This window comes from Melozone crissalis, unplaced genomic scaffold, assembly GCF_028551555.1.
Source record: "Melozone crissalis strain CALT ecotype California unplaced genomic scaffold, PUWL_Pcris_2 ptg000102l_1, whole genome shotgun sequence".
In the NCBI taxonomy this organism is placed as follows: domain Eukaryota; kingdom Metazoa; phylum Chordata; class Aves; order Passeriformes; family Passerellidae; genus Melozone; species Melozone crissalis.
The window spans coordinates 66,750-82,750 of NW_026535879.1; positions in this window are offsets into that span (position 1 = coordinate 66,750).

Genomic DNA, 16,001 nt, shown 5'->3' on the forward strand with positions numbered 1-16,001 from the left:
TGAAGGGCAAATTCACTGGCAAACCAGAGGACTGTGACCTTCCTCCTGAAACTTCTCAGTACTTGAAGGAAAAGTCACCTCAGGAAATCTCACCAGGCTCTGTGTCTGGCACGGTGAGTTTGCTGACCCTTTGTACAACAGAATCCATGGAATGCTGCCTTTATGATGGAATTTGGAGTCAGGCTCAGAATGGGGATGCAGAGTTACTGGAGCATCATTCTGCTGTTAAAATAGAGCACCTGATACTCTTGCACAACCAGTGAAATACACCTGCATGTCACAGTGCAGGCACACTTGCAGGCATCTACCAGTGACTCTGACATTAAGAGCACACCAATGATATTTTCCTTTTCTCCTGAGTCATTCCCCCTTCTTATGCCTGGTGCAGTGTGATTTATAAGAATTGGGATGTCTTCTAGTGATTTGTGGTAACACACCATTCAGCAAGGAAAGAGAAGTTTCATTTTGTTATTATTCCATATTTCACTTGATTGGCTCAGTGAGCCCTTACAAAATGTATTCAGAGATTGTGCCTGTAGATGAATGTGGGGATAGAATTTAGCAATGGAACCAAATGCAGAATGTTAAAAGTGATCTGGGAAAGGTTTCAAATTCTTCATTTCTGTGACAAGAATTACAACCAACTGGGAAAATGGCACCAGGTGAGTGAATTGTAGTGACACTGAACTGTAACAATGGAGAGGAAAGATAAAAATTTTAGTCATTATTTTTAGAACTTCAAGGTCATTGTATCTGAGTTGCTGTCAGATGTTGCAGCATGGAGAATTAAATAATTGTACCAAAACTAGATATACATTAGTTCATTTTACATGATTTTTCCCTTAAGGTTACAGTTCTCATTACTAGAATTGAAATTTAGGAATGTATTTTTTCTATTAATTTCCTTTTTAAGACTATCAGCAAATGGTTTACATTGAATCATAATAATTTATTTTCATTCTTTCTTGCTCTGCCTTTGTTTGAATGACAAAAATCATAACCTAAGTAGAAAACAGTAAGGTAATCCATTCTTGTGTCACAAGTCATAAAAAGAAAAAAGTAAGGCAACAATTTATAGTTTTGACATGCCTAAATTACTCACAGGAGTTAATACCTATTTTTCCCTGTAAAATTCGTGTTTGAATCTCACAGTGGTTTATAAGTAATTTATGTGCAAAACATTGTAGCAGGCATACAGGGCAGTATCTAATTATTCCAGTCAAAAAAATTTTAAAGCTGCAAATTTTAGGCCTTCAAATGTGCCACATGTTATGGTCTGGCTGCAGGGTACAGCAAAACTTTTAGAGACACTGATTTTAAAAGTTGAGGTTTTCCAGCACAGAAATGTTGCAGGATACACAGCGTAAAAAAAAATGCTGTTAAATTTACAGGACTCAACACACAGAGATGTGGGAGATCTTTTGCTGTGTGCCAGTCAGAATAGGGGATTTATCAAACCACTACTGCAGCTTGAATAAAGTGTCACAGAATGTGCATTTTAAACAGCCTTACATGGCAGTGTTTAAGTGCTTCACTTGAAAGAGCAGAAAGCACCATTAGATTGCTCTTGAGCTCTGTCACTGCAGTCAGCTTGACATCACTCACATTTACATGGCTTAAGTGCTGCCTGCTCTTTAATCCTCATTTCCCCCTAAGTGTTGTTTTTAGTGGAACCTTTTTTTGCATTTTCAGGAACAGGCAGAAGCCATTTTTAGGTCAGTGAAATGCTAAAAATGCTGTCAGACACAGCAGAGGGAGAGCAGCAGGAAAGCAGGCTGTGGCAGTGGATGCCATGTCAGAGATGCCGTCAGTGGGGTGGAGAGAGCTCTCTAAAACACTTCTCTGAAATACACAGGCTCTGAGAAGGGACTCTGTGTCTCAGTGCTCCACCTCCAAGTGGGATTCTGCCTGTGTGCAGCATAAAGATGGTTTGTGCTTGCAGATGTGCTGCTTACAGCGACTCTGCTTTAATCTGTTTTTAATTGTCAGACAAAAGAAAGAGAAGAAACCTTTGGAAGCTTCATCTGTGGTCTGAAAGCCAAAGCTCTGCCTTTGCTGCTCTCTGCCTCATCAGCCATGAAGGTTTTGCAGGGAGAGCTGAGTTGATGCCAGTGCTGGTAAGCCAGAATTGGGAGCAGCTCCCTTTTCTAGGACTCCATTGGCTGTGCAGCCCTGGCAGGGCAGGAAAGGAGCAGCCATTTATTTCAGTTCCTGGGGAATCAGCCATGCCCATGGATTTACAGCCACAGCAGCTCAGTTGGTAACAAGGCAGGGAATGCAGAGTGGAATTGTGCTTGGATGTTGGATGAATGCAGCTCTGGGGCTGTTGGCTCTCCCCTCTGTGCCCCTGTGTGTGCCTGCGTCCATCACCTGGGCAGGATGGAGCAGGGGCTCCTTCACCTGGGCTGGTGCCAGGGCTTGGCAGGGCCTGAGTGTGCAGAGCTCAGCAGTGTGTGTGTGTGCCCAGGGCTGCCCAGCAGCTCACTGACCCTTTGGGCAGGGCTCCCATTGCCAAAATGGATCTTCTCACCCTTCCTTAAGGTGACTTCCTTAAAACATCTGCTTGGCAGCCGTGGGGAATGCCAGATGTGCTTCTAATGCAAAGGATCTTGCACTGATTCAGCTCCTCCAATGGGCACAGTCTGTTCTCCATATTACAGGCAAATGTTTGAGGATGTCCACCTTTCACTCTGTAATATTTAGTCAAGGTTACTGAGAAAGTAATATCAAATTAGAAATGTGTTGCTCCAGTATGAAAATATTCTTATTTCATTGAGGTTTCCCAATGATCACTGTAGGTTTCATCCATTATCTTCATTCTGAAAGACATACCTGATGCATTATTTTTGATATGCATGCCTTAATTTTGCTATCTTCTCAGAAGTTCATCTTGTGATCACAATGTTCTTGGTCTACAAAGGCTTGATTTCAGCAACAGTACAAATCAGATCAGGATCTGTGAAGAGATCCTAATTTGAGAAAGAATTTTTCCCCTCACATTTACATTGAGTGGTCACCTCCTTTCCTTCAGTCTAAAAGCTCAGTCAAAGTAGAATGAACAGTATTCAGTTTATACAACTCTGTTAATCTACTGAAAGAATGAAAAGAGAAGAAGAAATTTAAATTGATTAAGGCATTGTTTGCTATACCAGTAAATTAAATACTACAGTAATTTTACATTTTTGTAAGTGAAAACCAGTCAGATAACTAATTTGCAGTTTGAAAACCACATAGTTTAAATCCTTATTACTCATCTTCTTGACTAAAAGTTAAATCAGCTAAACTACAGTGCCCAAAGAGATATTAAATCAAAGCCACATCTGAAGAGCACAAGTTTCTCCCAATAAAATATGTATTGCTGTTTTCTGGCATCACATTTGCTGTCTGAATTTGGGTTATCTATTACACCATTGTACGTATCACAACAGGGCTCAAAGTATTTTTATGTCTGAATAAGTCATTTATTCTATAATAAACATTAAGGATATGCTGCTGTAATGTATTTAATTTCTGGAGAAAATGAAAGGCAAGCAAGTAGAGAAGTTGCAGTAGATTGTTTAAAACTGTTCGTGCTAGGCAGAATTAGACAGGAAACAAATGAAGTTTTATGGAGAATCAGTTAATACCGAGTGGTACAAAAGTTGGCTTGCCAAGGACTCTTCTTTCCTCAGAAATATTCCATGCCCCCTGTTGGATATGCAGAGCCTGGCCCCAGAGCAGCTCTGACTCCAGAGCAGCTCTGTGGTGTGGGTGGGACATTTGGGCTGGTGGCAGAGGGCAGGAGGGCTCAGAGCATTTCCTGCAGACAGCAGGGACTGCCCCACTTCTGTCTGCGTGGGAGATGGGAGAGCTGCTTTCAGCCTGGGACATCAGGCACAGGAATCAGGGTGTAAGCATTTTGTGCTTTATTTATTTACTTATGGACATTTCCCACAGTTGCCTGAGATGCAGGGCGCCCCTGAGGCTGCTCCTGGGTCAGGTCACTGTGCCCAGCCCCAAGGTCACTGCTGTGTACAAAGGCCCGGGTGCTCTTTGCTCTCTGCTCCAAGGAGATGCTCTTCACAGCAGGAAGCCTGCCCAGGTGGGTGAGGGATCAGCCTGCCCTTTGCTCAGGGAACAGCAGGCAGGTTTAGGGATCAGCTGCCACTCTCAGAGGCTGAGAACTACATGCTCTGGGGGGAATTTAAAAAAAAAAAAAAAAAGTCTTTGTTAATAGATTATTAGATTAGATGGGGGAAGTCTAGCAGGGCTGGAAGAAGGAACAGAGAGATGAAAAGAGACAGGAGTTCCCTTGCAGGCTTTTGTCACACAAATTCCCTAAAACTGTGCTTGCTTCTGGAAGGGACAGATGGGCTGTAAAGGCTGGAGGCTGAGTGCCCACAGAGACAGGAGCTGATTTCTGTCACAGTTTCTGCCTTGCTGAGTGCACCTCCAAGGAGGCTCTCCAACCAGCAGCTCTTCTTAAGTGAATTCTCTTCTCCAGTTTTCCTACATGGAAATCTAGCCTCAGAGCAAGGAAACCTCCAAGGGGCCTCCTGCTCAGGCCCCAAACACTTCCCTAACTCTGAGAATCTGTCTCTGGCGGAGCTGCTGCATTCATCTCCCCTTGTAACGGCAGCAGCTCAATCCGTCCTTCCTTAAGATCCATCGGATGGAGATCAAACCAGACCTTGGAAAGAAGGTTGATAAAGCACAGGTCTGCCTTCAGCTGATGGCAGGGTGCTGGCCTCTCCTGTTGGGATTTTTCTAGGATAGGGAAAGCTCCTCATTAATGTCTGTTTTCCTTCTGCCTCTTTTTTTGGCACCCTGTAGAGTTGGCCATGGCAACCTGTCCCTAGGCCTTCAGACAGGTCAGATTTGTTATCAGTGCTTTTGCTGAATGATAATTTGTTTATGATTTCTTGGAAGATTCCACAGTATGAAAAAAAAATAGTACAGGCATATTTTAAAGCAAGTGCTAAAGGTTCAATTTATACAAGATCAGATCTACAAATTGTGCGAAGCTTGAATTTGACAAAGCTTTTATTCTAAAATGAAAACCTACCTTCACCAATATTGTATCATTTCTTTGTTTTGAGACCCAGGAGATCATCAGCTGATTTAACATGGGTTTAGTTCAGATCACCACTTACCTGTCAATTCAATCAACGGAGTCATCCTGTGGGACTTAGCTCTTCAGTGAAACCACAAACCCAGAGGAGTAGGGGGAGTCCAGTTCAGGGAACAACATCTGTTGGGACCACTGAACAAAGGGTAAGAAACATGTCTGCTGTTCTGGAAAATAATTATTCCTCTCTCTGCACTACAGTTAATCATTTGCCATGGTGTTTTTGGTTTTGGGATGTCAGACAGAGATATTTCAGAGGAGGACTCTTTCATGGTGTTTCTGATGGAAAAATCAACACTTTCCCCCTGCTGTTTATAATGTGCCATCACTGGCCAAGCAGTGTCTGTTCTGCCAAGGGGCTACCATGGGCTGCTTTCCCAGGTAAGTGGAAGCTGCTTGGAGCCTTCCAAAGGCACTGGTGAGGCAGAAGGGGAAGTCTGATGTCATAAGAGCCAGACTGCTGTGATTAGGCTGGATCAGTGTTTACAGCTGGATCAGTGTTTGTTTACAGCTGGACTTTACCAAGGTCCCAGCATAGGCTGACTTTGGGTGAACATTCCACAGCTCTCTGTCCAACAACGACCCCTGAAAATGCAGAGCAGGAGTTACAAAGGTAGTTTAAGGCTCCTGAGTAAATAAGCACTAACCTGATGAATTAATATTCCCAATCATACATAGCAATCCAGTTCTAATTTTAATTTTTGGTTTTTAAAAAGTTTCTGACATGGGTTGTATTTACTGCAAAAAGCTTCATTAAAATATATGACCACTCATGGCATGTGAATGAAATCTGAATTAGTACAAGCCATGGAGGTGAGTCAGAATTCCTTCATGGTTTGGGTTGGAATCTCAGAATCCTGGCGTGGTTTGGGTTGGAATCTCAGAATTCTGATGTAGTTTGGGTTGGAATCTCAGAATCCTGGCAGGGTTTGGGTTGGAATCTCAGAATTCCTTCATGGTTTTGGTTGGAATCTCAGAATCCTGGCAGAGTTTCGGTTGGAAACTCAGAATTCTGATGTAGTTTGGGTTGGAATCTCAGAATTCTGGAACGATTTGGGATGGAATCTCAGAATTCTGATGTAGTTTGGGTTGGAATCTCAGAATCCTGGCAGGGTTTGGGTTGGAATCTCAGAATCCTGGCACGATTTGGCATGGAATCTCAGAATCCTGGCATGGTTTTGGTTGGAATCTCAGAATTCCTTCATGGTTTGGGTTGGAATCTCAGAATCCTGGCATGGTTTGGGTTGGAATCTCAGAATTCTGATGTAGTTTGGGTTGGAATCTCAGAATTCCTTCATGGTTTGGGTTGGAATCTCAGAATTCTGATGTAGTTTGGGTAGGAATCTCAGAATTCCTTCATGGTTTGGGTTGGAATCTCAGAATCCTGGCAGGGTTTGGGTTGGAATCTCAGGATTTTGATGTAGTTTGGGTTGGAATCTCAGAATCCTGGCACGATTTGGGATGGAATCTCAGAATTCTGATGTAGTTTGGGTTGGAATTCACAGAATTTTGATGTAGTTTGGGTTGGAATCTCAGAATCCTGGCACGATTTGGGATGGAATCTCAGAATCCTGGCACGATTTGGGATGGAATCTCAGAATTCTGATGTAGTTTGGGTTGGAATCTCAGAATTCCTTCATGGTTTGGGTTGGAATCTCAGAATCCTGGCATGGTTTGGGTTGGAATCTCTGGATTTTGATGTAGTTTGGGTTGGAATCTCAGCATTCTGATGTATTTTTGGTTGGAATCTCAGAATTCTTATGTAGTTTGGGTTGGAATTTTAGAATTCCTTCATGGTTTGGGTTGGAATCTCAGAATTCCTTCATGGTTTGGTTGGAATCTCAGAATTCTGATGTAGTTTGGGTTGGAATCTCAGAATCCTGGCGTGGTTTCGGTTGGAATCTCAGAATTCTGATGTAGTTTGGGTTTGAATCTCAGAATTCCTTCATGGTTTGGGTTGGAATCTCGGAATTCTGGCAGGGTTTGGTTGGAATCTCAGAATTCTGATGTAGTTTGGGTTGGAATCTCAGAATCCTGGCACAGTTTGGGTTGGAATCTCAGAATCCTGGCAGGGTTTTAGATGGAAACTCAGAATTCTGATGTAGTTTGGGTTGGAATGTCAGAATTCTGATGTAGTTTGGGTTGGAAGCTAAGAATCCTGGCACGGTTTGGGTTGGAATCTCAGAATGCCTTCATGGTTTTGGTTGGAATCTCAGAATCCTGACATGGTTTGGTTGGAATCTCAGAATTCTGATGTAGTTTGGGTTGGAATCTCAGAATTCCTTCATGATTTTGGTTGGAATCTCATAATTCTGATGTAGTTTGGGTTGGAATCTCAGAATTCCTTCATGGTTTGGGTTGGAATCTCGGAATTCTGGCAGGGTTTGGTTGGAATCTCAGAATTCTGATGTAGTTTGGGTTGGAATCTCAGAATTCCTTCATGGTTTGGGTTGGAATCTCGGAATTCTGGCAGGGTTTGGGTTGGAATCTCAGAATTCTGATGTAGTTTGGGTTCGAATCTCAGAATCCTGGCAGGGTTTGGGTTGGAATCTCAGAATCCTGGCAGGGTTTCCTGGTTTACGGCAAATTTGTGAAATAATCTGCAATGGAGGGCCCCTCCAGAAAGCAAAACTCACACGGCCCCTCTCCCCAACTGGATCGGGAAGAAATTCCTCAGAGAGAGGTGGAAAGAACCTGTTTATTTGACTGGCACAGCACCCCCCGCACACTAAATGAACAATACCAGCTGTCACCGCTGAGAAAGATGACAAAATCAGAAAGTCTCTTTCAGGGGTGGCTGCTCTGTTCTCAGTCCCTCCGGCGCTGGGCAGCTGCTGCAGCCAAACCTTCGGTGTTCCTGGGTCCCAGTCCGCAGCAGGTTCGAGATGGTCACAGGAACAGGAGAGGAGAAACAGTCCGGGAAGGAATTTGGACTGTTTAGCTAAACTAGCTAATAAGCAGAAGCAAAAGCGAGAACAGAAGCAAGAGCAGGAAAGCAAGCAAGCAAAAGCAGCAAGCTGCAAGCTAGAAGTGAAAAACAGCCCTATGTACTGCCTATCTCTGTGTCCCTGATAGGAGAAACCCAAACAAACTTCCACTCTTCAGAGCCGGTCTTAAAGGCACAGAACAGATGAATGGGGATACAAGCATCATAACGTCACCCCAGGACACAGCTGAAGACCAAAACTTCAGCCAGGTAAGGGAAGCTATGATTGGATTTTTGGTGTTTCCCCACACCCTGCAGCTGGGTGTGAAGCAGAAATGGAGGGGCCTGCCAGGATCTGTGTGTCAGAGGTGGAAAGGAGGGCAGATTTTCGTATTTTGGATTTTTTGGGTGATTTTGGTGTTTTTTGGTGATTTTGGGTGTTTCTGGTTGCAGCTGCAGACCAAACCCTCAGGCAGGCACAGCTGTGAGTTGATGTTTGGTGTTTGCACTGCAGTTGGTTGTGTTTAATCCTTCTGCCTGGAGAGATCTGCCTGGAACTGTAGGGTAAAGGTGGAAAGGGAGGCAGATTTTGTTGATTTTGGTGGGTTTTGGGTGATTTGGATGTTTTTTGGTGATTTTGGGTGTTTCTGGTTGCAGGCTGCAGACCAAACCCTCAGGCAGGCACAGCTGTGAGTTCATTTTTGGTGTTTCCCCACCCTGCAGCTGCTTGTGTTTAATCCTTCTGCCTGGATCTGTGTGCCCTGTATGGAAAAGAAGGCAGATTTGGGAGATTTTGGAGTTTTTTGGGTGATTTTTGGGTGTTTTTTTGTTGATTTTGGCTGTTTCTGGTTGCAGGCTGAAGACCAAACCCTCAGCCACGTACAAACATCTATGTGTTATTTGGAAGCTTTCTGAGCAGAAATTCATTTCATCAGATCCTTATCTTGAGTCAGGGAGCTTTCCATCTTCCTTCCTTCCTTCCTCAGCCATGGATGTGCTGAGGCTCTGGCACAGAATTCCCAGGGGGGTTCTGGTTCCTCATCCCTGGAAATGTCCAAGGTTGGAGCAACCTGGAAGGTGTTGAGGTTGGATTGGGATGAGCTTTAAGGTCCTTTCCTATCCAAACCATTTAATATTTACCATTAAAACCTGTTTATATTTACCATTAAAACCTGTTTATCACTGAGTGTTCATCCCTGAATGCCTCCATAAGTCTTGCAGAATTTATGGAATTTTACCCCAAAGCTGCTGATTTCCTGCTGCATTTCCCAGCTTTTAACTGCTGTTATTTGGAAGCTCTGTGAGCAAAAATTCATTTCATCAGATCCTGATCTGGTGGCAGGGAGCTTTGCATCCTTCCTTCCTCCCTCCCTCCCTCCCTCCCTTCCTTCCTTCCTTCCTTCCTTCCTTCCTTCCTTCCTTCCTTCCTTCCTTCCTTCCTTCCTTCCTTCCTTCCTTCCTTCCTTCCTTCTCCATTTTCCCTTCCTTCCTTTTCCATTTTCCTTTTCTTTCCTTTCCTTGAAATTTCCTTTCCTTGAAATTTCCTTTCCTTTCCTTGAAATTTCCTTTCTTTCCCTTTCCCTTTCCCTTTTTTCCTCTCCCTTTCCCTTTCCTTTTTCCTCCAAGAATTCCGAGGTGTTTCCTCAGGAATTGGAGCCACCCCAAAATGGGGAATATTTGTAAATCCACCTTTTTATTCCCAGCATCAGCCTTAGCGGTCATGACATTGTCAGAGCTAAAAAATGAATTTTTCTTGTTTTTTTCCTGCAGCTTTTCAGCAAATGACTGCTGAACACCTGCCAGGGGAATTCTCTGCTCCTTCTCGCTGCTGTGCCTCTGTCATTCGGCAGAGCACAAGGAGTTTGCAGTGACCTGCACTGAAATGTTGATGCTGGGTGGGACCCAAGCGGCCAGCTGGGCTCGGAGGCTGGAAATGGAGAAATTGAGGGGTTTTTATTTGGGGTTTTGCCACCTGCGCGAGTGAGAACCTGGTGCTGATTACAGGGTTTAAATTCTGATTGTGCTGGTGATGCTGAGGGAATGTCACAGAGAGAAGGGGGTGTGAAAAACACCAGTCAATTGTTTTTAAAATTTTAAAAGTTTCATAGGAATAAAATGGTTATAAAAATAGGAACACAGTTAGAGTAATAGACAATTTGAATTAGGACAATATGAGATAAAAGCAAAGAGTTATGAACAGTCTGGGTACCTTTTCTGGGCAAAATAAGCCCGAAAAAGGACACGCATTAACAAAGGATTAACTTTCAAAATAAAAGTAATAATAAAAATTAAAAATAGTAATTTAAAAAAAAAGTAAATTAAAATAAGACAATAACCTATTGCATATTCATACACCTCATCCATGATGCACAAATTCCATTCAAACACAGGATTCTGTCTGGTCATCCTCAGCTTCTTCCTCTGAATCTTAACAGAGGTGGGAAGAAGTTCATTTCTTCTGATAAATTAATCAGAATAAATTCATTTTGCTCTGAAAGATTCAGATGTCCTGGGGCTGCTATCTCAGAGTCCTTTCTTTAAAAAAAAAAATTCCTATATAGTATGGTTTTTATTGTAACATTTTTTATAACCTCAAACTCTATTTACCACCCTACTTAAGAGAATGAATCCAGCATCACTTTCTAACACAACGCATCTAATATTCATTTGAATATTTGTGAAAAACCAATCATAAAATACACATTTTTCACAGGGTGCTGTGCGTGAAGAACATTTTGGGGTTAATTCCCTCATTATTTGCTCCATCCTGGGGTTAATCCCCTCCTCATTTCACCACCCCGCAGCTCGTGTTGAATTCTGATTTTCCGTGTTGTGTTCTGATTTTCCGTGTTGTGTTCTGATTTTCCGTGTATTACTTTTCCTTCCATATTTTGCTATATCATGTTTTTTGAAAGCATCAGTGTTTCGCTATGTATCTTAGCATTTTCTGTGCCTTAGATTGGCTTTACAAAAAAAGGTCTTTGATGACAAAACTGGCATAAAGTTTTCATGTCTTACCCCCTATTTATCCTTCCCATGGTTTCACTGTAACACATCATTCTTTCAGTTGTACAGAAAGAAATTTTTGTACATCTGCATTATTTGGATCAGGCTCTTTCTGGACTTTTAAAAGGTACAGACCACAAGGTTCTTATTCTGGTTTTTATTCACTCTTGATTGAAATGCTGTGTTTTGTAACAGTCTTCATTACTGTTCTCTAAGTTTAGCATAATACTATTCTGTAAGTACAGTTAGTTAAGTATTATGCACTTTGAAGATTTTGAACAAAATTTTCTAAACGTATGTATCACTTTAGTCAATTGCATTTTGAGAACATTTGATGTTAGGACTTCTTTGAACCTAAGTCTGTGAATTTAAAATAGCACCTTAGTTAACAGGATTTAGTAGATCACAACAGTCAAGCATTTTCATCCTGAGTGCTTTTTACCTCACAGGACGGTATCTTGTTCTGCTTCAGGCAAAGAGTTGTCCTAAACTGTTGCCTCATTTACCAATTGAGTGAGAGATATGAATGCAAAATAAATTGGTTTTAATGTTTGCTTGCAAGACCTAAATGGAAAACAGAAATGTTGGTGCACTTCTAAGCATAGATTCACATGGTATTTGAAAAAGAAGTTGAAGAGAAGAATTACATTATCAACATAACTTTTAACGTAACGACCAAAATCTAGAGTTAGTAGTTGAGAAGAGACAGAAGTTTAGGCAAACTGATTCGATTCTGTAAAGCTCAGGATATCAATGTGCTATCTGGGAGAAAATGTTGTGATTTGCTCTGTTCTCTTCAGTGGAACTACATTGTGTCATGATAAAGATCCACTGTGCATTGGGAGAAATGCTGTCATGTTTCCTGACCTATAGAATCTATCCATTTTATCTGTCAGACGAGAACTGTGGCTTCTATTATAGACAATGTCTGGGACTGAGATAGGATTTTCCAAACTGCCGCATAAAAATAAAAGATATCAACTTATATAATTCCTAGGTCTTTGAGAGGTAAGGAGTTACTCAAGAAAAAGATTTGAATGTTTTAAAATAATTATTTCTATTGCTTTATATGTAAACATCTAGCTAAATGGATAAGCAAACAAGTGGCGTGTATCTTAAGGAAAGCTTTTGCTCTTAATGGAAATTAACAAAAGAAACACTAAATTTACATCAGTTTACATGAATTACCAATAAAATTTGTCTGAAATTAAAAATAAAGTGAATTAACATTGATGCCTTGTGAAGGCTGACCTAGAAGAGAGGCTAGACAGCATTAAAGTCTTCGCTGAAGTCAGTGAATTGGTATCTTATGTTGTCTCATTGGTAACAAGCTTTAATAAACAGCACCATGGTGTTTTGAATATGCTTTCAAATTTCATAACTATCTCTTACTTTGGCTTTGAATGGTAGAAATAGCACAAACTCAGCTTTTAAATCAGATATTAAGCTGATATCATTGTAAAATTTTCTTTAATTAAGAAAGTTATTATGAACTTCAGAAAATATTTGTTTGGAAAAGCTATAGCAGTACGAAATAACGTATGTTTGAATGAAAAATACTTCATTATATACTTCAATTGAGCTATTATTTAAGCTGGAGGATTTCTTGGAAAAGTATATCCTAAATCAGAAGCAAAATCTTTAGTTCATACCATTAAAGTAGAAAACATCAAAACTACCAAGCAACAGAGTGAATTTATTGGGTTGGAGTTTTTTGCTGCTTAAGAGAATGTTACAGTAGTTAAAGGACCAAAGAAAAAGATGTACCGATGAGGGAGGAAAGTCCTCTCAAAATCCTTCAGGGAGCAGAAAGGTATCTTTAACTGAGAAGCAAACCAGTTGTGCACTTTGCAGTTATTGTGAAGATCCATGTCTTCACAATAACAGATCCAGCAGACTTCTAGGCCAAGAGGCAACAGCCTAGAATGCTTTCTAAAATGGAATACTTTGAATATTATGCGTCTTCCCTTCATTTGGGCTATGTAGCTGTAGTGTACCAAGATTCCTAAATGGTCTGCTTTAATCCTGTGTAAGAATACTTTCTTCAATTTATGTTAACCTCTAGATGCCACTGATATTTTCCCATGTATTGGAATATACTTTTTTCATATACTGCATTAATATTTCCTTCCTTCCTTTTATTCTTGTGGGAGAATGGATTGTAGTGATGGTAGTACACGTAAAATCATTACCAGATTTTAAGAATATAAACAGGTATTTGAAAGTGGTGTATCTTTGGGGCAGGGACTGCCTCTAATTGAATGTTTATAAAGTGCCTAATATAATCAAGCCAGGAGCTGGTTGGCTGCTATGTGGTGATGTGGTGGCTGCAGACCTTTTGGGCACAGTGTTCATGTAATGATAGACTTTTCAATTATCAGAGAAGGAAGGAGATAGGTCAGCAGACCTGCAGCCTTAGACTTACAGAGGGCAGACTTTGGCCTGTTCAGGAGTACATTTGACAGATCCATCTTTGGGATCTTTCTAAGCTGGGCTAATAAAGGCCCACTTACAATTCCCAACAGAGTATAGTTTAATTAAATTTGTCCATTGGAGGACTCCTCCCCCTCCCTTTACATTTTAGAAATTAATTCTGCTTTCTGCCTGTTGTTCTTTTTGCATCGCAGATGCACTGAACCTTCGTAACCGACAGGTCCTCTGCACCACGCTGAAAGTCATCCAGCACCTGGTTGGTGGTGTCAGCTGAAGTGGTGGGGGAGGCCTTGGTGCCCTATTATCGGCAAATTCTCCCAGTCCTAAACATCTTTAAGCGCATGAATGGTGAGTTATGCTAACAGACACCGTGTCTTTCAACTCCTAAGGCAAAAAGGGGCTTGAGGCAGGGTTAATTAACAATGTAGTTAAGATTTATTACTGCATATAAACTCAAATCCATTTGGAGCTCTAAATAATGTAAACTCTCCCTCTTACTATTCCCTAAGGATGCACTGAAATTAACAATTTCATTTATTACTCCTTGCACATACAGTTTATTTAACACAGTACAGAAGCAGTGAAGCAGTTCTATAACCTTCCAATAATGAAATTGTAAACTTTGTAACAGCCTTTTGAATACATTAATAAATTGCAAACCTTTTTTCCTCCCTCCAACACGTTAGTTTAGTCCAGCTGTTTTAGTCCACCTGGCTGCAAATGGTGAGGGAGAATTCCTGGGAAAAATGGGAATTACAAACTGGGAGAACTGGGAATTGGGAGAATTCAAACTGGGAATGGGGCTGGAGAGATCCTGGCTGCAAATGGTGAAAATTCCAGGGAAAAATGGGAATTCTGAACTGGGATAAATGGGAATTGTGAGAATTCAAACTGGGAATGGGGCTGGAGAGATCCTGGCTGCAAATGGTGAGAGGGAATTCCAGGGAAAAATGGGAATTGTGGGATGGGAAATTGGGAATTCAAACTGGAAATGGAACTGGGATTGGGGCTGGAGAGATCCTGGCTGCAAATGGGGAGAGAGAATTCCAGGGAAAAATGGGAATTGTGAGCTGGGAGAACTGGGAAAAGTGGAAATTCTGAACTGGGAAACTGGGAACTGTGAGCTGAGAAAAGTGGGAATGGAACTGGGAAACTGGAGTGGGAAATTGGGAAAAGAGGGAATGGACCTGGAAATGGAAATGGGAAACTGGGAATGGGACTGGGAGTGGAACTGGGGGAACTGGAACTGAGAATGGGAAACTGGGAATGGAATTGGGAATGGGAAATGGGGAATGGGAATTCAAACTGGGAAACTCGGAAAAGGAAACTGAGAAATGAACTGGGAATGGGAAACTGGGAATGGGAAATTGGGAATGGGGCTGAGACACTGGGAGTGGAACTGGGAATGGGGCTGGAGAGATCCTGGCTGCTCATGGTGAGAGAGAATTCCAGGGAAAAATGGGAATTCCCAACTGGGAAACTGGGACTGGGACTGGGAAAAGTGGGAATTCAAACTGGGAAATTGGGAATGGAGCTGGGGAAACTGGGAATGGGAAGCTGGGAATGGGAATGGAAATGGGAAATTGGATTTTTGCTGGGATCAGGGTTATGGGATTTATACAGTCAGGGTTTATGGGATCATTCCCATCCCAGGTCTGTTCCACGAGGCCCTGGCCCAGCACCGTGAGGAGCTGCAGCTCCCGCAGGGCTCGGGGTTGTGGGATATCAGGGCTATGGGGTTTGTAGGATCAGGGCTATGGGAATTTTGGGAATGTTGGGAAGGGGTTTGAAGGGGATTGGGAAGGGATTTGAGGAGACTGGGATTGGAATTTTGGGGATTTGGAAGTGGATTTGGGGGATTTGGGGATTCTAGGGATGGATTTGGGGAGTTTTGGAGAGGAGTTTGGGTGGGAATTTGGGAATCCAAAATTCCGATCCCAGAATTCCCAAAATTCCATTCCCAGATCCCAAAATTCCAATCCCAAATTCCCAGCCCCATCCCCAGCCCCTCTCCCTGCCCTGGCGTCTCTCGGACCCCTCAGAGCAGCAAATTCCTCTCAATTTCTCCCAATTTTAACAATTTTTTCCATTTTTTCTCACTTTTTCCTATTTTTACCAATTTTTCCCTTTTTCCCCCAATTTCTCCCAATTTTTTCCCCATTTTCCCAGCCCCAGCTGCAGCACCTCTCCCTGGGCCGCTCCCAGGGGGACCCCTCAGAGCAGCAAATTTCCCCCAATTTCTTCTCTTTTTTTCCCCAATTTCTTCCAATTTTCCCCAATTTTTTTTTCCCAATTTTTCCCCACTTTTCCCCATTTTTAACCAATTTCCCCCTTTTTTCACCATTTTCTCCCCATTTTCCCAGCTCCATCTCCAGCCCCTCTCCCTGCTCTGGCGTCTCTCGGACCCCTCAGAGCAGCAAATTGCTCACAATTTCTCACAATTTTAACCAAATTTCTCCCATTTTTTTTTGGTTTTTCCCCCAATTTTCTCCCAAAATTCCCAATTTTCCCCATCTTTAACCAATTTCC